Raw genomic sequence first — 7,955 nt, 5'->3', positions numbered from 1 at the left:
TTAATACAAACTCTTTAACAGCAGCACTAATAAAGTAAGCTTTAAAAGTAAGAAATGCTTCTTCTTTACTTATTTTTAAAGTCTAAAACACCTGTTGCGCCTCTGTCTCTTTATTACTAGTAATAAAGTATGTTTATAAAAGCTTAATTATTTTTTTTACGTTTCTAAACTAAAAGTTGTCTAATTTAGCTAGGTATCTAGGCTCTAGGTATTCCTTTGCAATACTAGCAGTGTGTCCCTATACTAACGCTATGCGTGCACGCTTACTTTAATAGTAATCTAAATTAATGTTAAGTCTGTCTGTAATAAAAGCTTACTATTATTTAAACATAGGTTCTTTACTGTCTATAAGGTTCTTAATCTTAAGTGTGCGTTTAGTAAGGTAGCTTTAAGAGAGCTTAGGGGTGCCTAAAAAGTCTCTTACTATTAGTGTAGCAGAGGTAATTTAAGGCATTATTAAGGGTAATTTAGTAGTTAGTAAGAGATAATTAGGACTAACAGTTTTTAATCTAGTTAGCTATTTAATTTATGCCCTTAATTAAGCAACTTAGTTCTTAAGGGCTATACTGCTAGAGTTTAACTCTAAATCTAGTAGGTTTTTAGCTTTAGGTCCTATAAAAGGGGGTTTAGCTGTTAAGGTTAGTAGTAGTTTAGTTCTAAAGGCAGGCATCTTGCCTTAGCTGTAGCTAGAATAGGTTGTAGTCTTTATAATAGAATCTAATAGTAGTTAAGGGTTAGGCATTAGTAGTTATCCCTAATTCTAATAAGTTATTAGTAGTCTCTAAGTTTCTACTTTAGCGCACTCTTTGCAACTTTTCTAAAGGCAATCCTAATTACAGGGGATAGGAAGTTCTAAACCTAAAGGCTTTAGTTAATAGAAGGTCTCTAGGATCTTGTCTATACTAACTAAATAATTTAATGTAATAGTGTAAAAGATTATAACCTAAACTAAATTAGACGCGTCTTAGGCTTAGACATAGTTAAACAGACAATTAATGCAATATTATAACAAAGCTGTTACTAGCAAAAGTGAGTTTTCTAATATAATGTAATAGCGCAGGCAAGACAATGGGTCTAAATGCGGTATAAATCCACTTAGAGGCATATAGAAGTGCGTAGGGACTTAGAGACCTGGGAATACCAATGACACCTATAGGCCTTGTACGTAGGATATTAGAAAACTACCGAGCTAGCTACAGGGCAAGGTGCGACTAAATACATGAGGGAATAGGGGTAACAGCAGGGGGCCGGGCAGAGTCGAGTCAGGGTCGAGCCAGGGTCGGAGCCGATACGGAGACCCTTCGGATAGGTTCCGGGCGACCCGAGATGGAACGATTCATGAGAATCGTTACACTATATGCACAACATAGGCCCTAGCCATAACTAGAAGCATTTATATAACACTTTAAGCATTATAATAAAAAATTTTGCGCAAAAAGAAGAGAAAGAACTATAGAAAGTAAAGTTTTATATAAAAAGTAAGACTATTTTAGTAAAAAAGCAACTTATTAAGTTTAATAGTAAAAGAATTAAACTTACACATAACATAGTAGTTTTTACTTAAAAGAGATAAGTAAGCTACTTTTATATAATTAACTTAAAAAACAAGGATGCTGCATAATAATATATTAAGTAATATGTAAAAGAGGCATATATTACATTTATATATTAACTAAAGGCAGCATTTAACTTTTCTATTACTACATAAACTATAGACTTTTTACATAATAACATTAACACACTTAACGCATAAATCTAATAGCAGATATGTCCGTACGCAGCAGCAGCGTCGCGGCCTGGATACGAACGATCGCGCACGAGCAGGATCACGTATCTATGTCACATAATGCTTGTGCGCGAACCTCTGTGCGCAAACATCTAGATATCCCCCTTTTCCTCTATACAGAGAAAAGATAAGAGTAATAAAACTAGAAACATGTTACTCTTACCTTACCTACCTTATACGCTGTGCACACTATATACTACTCTTACTTTTACTACTTAAGTGCTTATACTATAAGCAGCTAGCTGTTAGAGCCTATTTAACACTAATTAGTAGTTAATTTAATTAACTATAAATTAGTAAAAGTAATAATAAAGTACTTATACTTTATAAAGTACTTTATTTTATTACTTATCTTTTAAAAAGAGTAATAGTAGAGTATCTATACTTTATAAGGTACTTTATTTAGTTACTTATTTCTTAGAATAGTAGATTAATTCTTTACATTATATAGTAAGCTCTGCTACTATACAAAGTAAAAAGAAGATAGTGTAAGACGCACACTAAAGCTACTAAAGCTGCACAACCTAGCAGCTAAACAATAGCACATTAATCCTTTATATTATACAGCAAGCTCTGCTACTGTATAAAGTAAAGAGGAGATAGTGTAAGGCGCACACTAAAGCTATTAAAGCTGTATAACTTAGCAGCTAGACAACAGCAGTACCTACATAATCTACTAAAAAAGTAATTAACTATACTATTATAATAAAATCCTACTAGCAACTAATAACTTTATATAATAATAAAAAAAATAAAAAATAATTCTTATTATATAAATAACTTATAAAAAACATAAGGATATTAAAGGTAACACTATAAAACAAAACTAGCCTAGAGTACTAGAATAACAAGATTAACATATTAAAAGCTTTAATAAGCTTATAAACTTAATTATATATAAGTTATATAATTACTAATCTATATATAATAACTTAAAAGGGTGCTACCTTTTTAAGTGTATACATAAAGAATTTTAAAAAATAGACACTATAAGACTTTTTAGCACTTAGCTGCGTGTTTAAAAAAGAGCTTATATAAGTGCTAAAAAACAAAAGAATTACACTACAGCTAAGCACTAAAAGTACCTAAGCCTAGAAGCTGTATAATATAGCATAAAAGAAAGTAATTGCACTAAAAAAGCTTTATACATAACCCTTATTGCTATATAAGGCTCTACACAGAAGTAGACTAAACATAATGCTGCTATTAACACTAAATATACTAGCATTACCTGCTTCTACACCTTAGCTAGCACTACACTAATTACTGTATAAACAATACATGCCACCCTACCTAACGCCTGCTCCACACCCTTAATTGTACACACTACCGCCTGCAGTAGTGTATGCACTACTAATACCACCTACACAATCTATACTACATTACAGCCTGTATAAACTTCTACTCTAAAAGGAAACTACTAAAAAAAAACTCTTAGCAGACAAAATTATATAATTCTAAAAAGCATAAAAAAAGAATAATAACTATATAAGTTAACTATATAACATTTTTATAAATAAAATAAAATTTTTTATTAATCTATGTTAATAGCTAAATATCTAGAAAACTTAGTATATAAACATCTTTCTAGATATTCTAAAAGGTTAGGCAAATATGTACTATATGTATAACATAGGCCTTAGACATAACTAGAAGCATTTATATAACACCTTAAGCAGTTACTTTAACACTAATGTAAACTATAGCTAGTACTAAACAAACTAGATAATAATAACCTTTACATAATGCTAATAAAAAAACTTTAATAAAAGTTTATATAAAGTTCTTAAAATAATAATTAATAAGCTTACACTTATATAAAAGGCACTAAAAATAAAATTTTAAAAAGATGTTCTACTGCACACTACTATTATATAAGCTTATTAAAAATAACTAAAACTAAAATATACTATGTTTACTATTAAGCTCTTATGTAAAGCCTTATTTAGTAACTTATAAGCATTACTTTAAGTTACTATAAACTAAAGAGTAAACTAATACTTCTAAAAACTGCCTAATGCATACTACATAAACTGCTAATATAACTCTGCATAATAAAAGTCTACATAATAAAAAAAAAGCTTCTCTCTGCGTAGAAAAAAATAATATAGAAAACCTTTATCTAGGTTTAGGCTATAATTTAGAGATAACTGTATATAGACAAAAAAGTGCTTTATCTACTATAAAAAAAAATGTTAGTTATTAAACTACTCTTATAATAACTATATATAAGCAAAGAACTAGTACATTGCCTTATATAAAAATTTCTATAATAAGACTTTATTATATAAAGCTATTACTTTATACATCTAAAACTTTAAAGGTTACCCTAAGAAAAAAAATAATTTACATAATATAAAGAAAATAAAATAAAAAAGTAAAGATGCTAAAAAAGCTATTAATTACTTTACCTTTACTACTTATTTACACTATGTAATAGAAAAGGACATCTACAGCATTAAACCTAAGAAATATGCTAAGCAGTTTATCTTTAATAACTAATACTATATAGTATACTAAAGCAAACTATAAAATATAAGCGCAGTAAAAATTTTTACTATTAGCAAGTCTTAACTTAAGGCGTACATATAAAAGAACTTATGTATAAAAATTAATTAAATATTTAGCTAAACAGATATTAGCTTTAAAAGCTAGACACTAAAAAAATTAATTAGTACTATATAAATCTAGAACCTAATTAGTCTAGTTATATACTATATTTTAAAGACTTTAACACTATTTTTACTATTACTAGTAAATGCTAACTAACTTAGAGCATACTTTAATAATGTTTTAAATATTATTATATGTAAAGATAAAACTATAGTACTTATTATATAAAAATAAAGACACTTTTTTTTTAATATTAGTAAGAAAGAATTTATGTCTTTCTTTACTAAATTAAAACTCTACTGCCTCTACTGCTAATTTAGACACCTTTGCATAGAGAGACTCTAGAAGATGCTAACTAGCGCTAGCTACAACATTAATGCTGTAGTGCTAGAAAAGATTAAGAAGTTTTACTACCTTTACTAATTATATAACTAGGCCTTATAAAAATTTAAGTTTATAATTAAAAATAATACCTACTTTAACTATAAAGTTATTATTAATGTTATATAAATTAATAATAAAGATGTTTTATATGTTATTAATATAGACACATTATTTTAGGCTGCCACATTCCTAAAATCTATGTCTACACAAGATACCTAGGATGCACTGTGCAAATGCTAGATTAACACCTATTAAGAACCTCTAGACTATATTATGTATAACTCTAGTATAAACTTTACTTTAAAGGATTTTTAAGCTTATGTAAAGATTATAAGAGCTACATGCAGGCAGATGCTTGTAAAAGTATATTAGGCAGTTAGAAAAGTTAAGCACGCGCACACACTTCTTTAATAAGTGTTTAACATCCTAAAGACTAAGCTAGGTAACTATATAAATAATAAGGCTATTCTATAGATAGCAGTTAAGGCTCTAAACAACACAGCTAGCCTACACAGTCTAGTACCTACGCTGCTAGTCTTTAGAGCATACTTAAAAATTAACCTAAACTCTTTACTATTACTAAACATTATTGCATAAGTAAGCGCTGTATAAAAGGTAATAAAGATACTTTAAAAGAACTATATAAAAGTAAACATTAATTATATAATTAACACTTATAATAGCTTTATAATACATAAAGTTCTTAACCTCTTCTTTAGCTTAAAGATTATAGCATAAAAAGAGAAAAAAAGCTAAACTAGCCTATATAAAATTAAAAGCATTAAAGAAAAAAATATTATTATTAAAAAAAAAATAGCCTACTAAAGCTTTAATATACACAGGTTAAACTATACTATAAAGAAAAAAAAAAGACAACTTACCTATAACAAATAACTTAGATAAACTAATCCCTATATAAAGGGATTTTTTAAAGAAAAGAAAAAAAGAACAGCTTTATAAGAATGTTATAAAGGTAGAACTAAAGCCTACTATAGACTAAGCCCCTTAAGATAGCAATGCTGCACTAGTGCAAAAGGAAAATATAGATACTAGAAGAAGTAAAAGGTAAAGAAAACCTGCATAAAGTCTAGACTAGGTATTCTTAACTTAAAAAAAAAAGAATAATTAAGCCTTATCTATTAAGCTTTATATAAATAGTGTAATTACTACACCTAGAAAACTATTTAAAAAATTAGACTATACAGAGATAAACACCTTAATTACTAATAGCACTTTTAAAGTTATAGCATATAACTTAATAAAGCATAAAAGTTAGATTTTTAACTTCTGCCTTATATAAAAAGTAAAGAGTAAAACAACCTAACTATATAAAAAATCCTGCCTAGTATTTGCTAGCTACTTAGATAAAAAAAAAAGAGAAATTCTTACCTAGTTACTAACTATTTAAAAAATAAGCTAGAGACTACTCTTAGCTATAAAAGTAAGCCTAAGAGCTACATATAAAATGCATTTTAAACTATGTAATATTACATAAGTATACATCTAATTAATAAATAAGCTTATACGCACGCTGTACACAAAGCTACTAAAGAAAATGCGCTAGAGCTTTCTACTAAATATAATACTCTAGGTTATATAACTCTTATATAAAGCTGCTAAATTAGGACTGTATTAGTTTAAAACATACTATAACTACTATAAAAAAAAGCTATGCATGCACATCTCTTTATACAACCCCTACCTTTTAATTACTAATAAAGGAGAGCACACTTTTAGTATTACTAGCCTATAAACAGATAACACTTTAAGCATTATAATAAAAGATTTTATATAAAAAGAAAAGAAAAAACTATAGAAAGTAAAGTTTTATATAAAAAGTAAAACTATTTTAGTAAAAAAGCAGCTTATTAAGTTTAACAGTAAAAAAATTAAGCTTACACATAATATAGTAGTTTTTACTTAAAAAAGATAAGTAAGCTACCTTTATATAATTAACCTAAAGAATAAAGATGCTGCATAACAATATATTAAGTAATATATAAAAAGGGCATATATTATATTTATATGTTAACTAGAGGCAGCATTTAACCTGTTTATTACTGCACAAACTATAGACCCTTTGCATAATAACATTAACACACTTAACGCATAAATTTAATAGTAGATAGATAATAGTAAGTATAGTCTTACTTTTCTACTATTATAGCTTAATTATGTAAAGCTATTTATCTTTATAAATAGATTATTTACTAATAATAAAAACCTTAGCTTATAGCTAAGATTTTTAATTATATTAAGTAATAAAAACTATATAAAGTAAAGTAACTACTTTAAAATACTAGGCAACATTATACACTAGAATTTTACTAAGTATAAAAAAGTAACTAAGAGTGTCCTTACTAGTAAACTATATAAAATAGTTAAAAAGTTTAATAATGTAATTACACTTAGTACAACTTTATAGTAAATTATATAAATGCTTAAACTACTACTAATTTTAGTAGTAATCTGCATAGATTTAAGGTCTTTATATAATTACCTTATTAAGCTAGGCACTACTAGTAAAAAGTAACTTATAATTAACATTATATTACTCTATAAATTATATAAGAAGAGAGAAATTACTAAAATAAAGTAAATTAATAGTAAAAATAACTTAGTAAATATATATATAAAAAAAACACTAAACTAGGCTTTTTAATTATTAGTTCTAACTAACTGCCTTTCTGTCTAGATAGAAGCATCTGTAGACTAGCTAGATCCTGTGCGTAAAAATGCTTTAGACTAACTAGACTAACAACACTTTTATATAAGGCTTATTTTTCTTTGTTTTATTTTCTTTTGTATTATACACACTTATTTTTCTTATTATAAGATTAGAAGAGAAAGATATGTAAAAAAAACAGTTTATTTATCTAGTATATAAGAAAAGAAAAAGCCACCACCCCTTATATATAGTAGTTATAATACAGACTACAGCTCTGCTATACGCATAAGGCACAGGCATTAGCCTAAAAGTTAGCTAACATATAACACTTAATAAAAGAAAAGGCACTAGTAGTGCTGCTATAATAATAAGTACATAAAGTTGCTAAGACTTAACTACAACTCTAAACTAAAACTATATAGAAGTACCCCTTATAACACACAACTTTTACTGCCTACAGCTGCAGATTAGTGCTAGCAAGTAAAATAATATTAATATTATAAA

This window comes from Lindgomyces ingoldianus, assembly GCF_010093535.1.
Source record: "Lindgomyces ingoldianus strain ATCC 200398 unplaced genomic scaffold BDR25scaffold_41, whole genome shotgun sequence".
NCBI classification, from domain to species: Eukaryota; Fungi; Ascomycota; class Dothideomycetes; order Pleosporales; family Lindgomycetaceae; genus Lindgomyces; species Lindgomyces ingoldianus.
Note: the sequence above shows the minus strand (reverse complement) of the source record.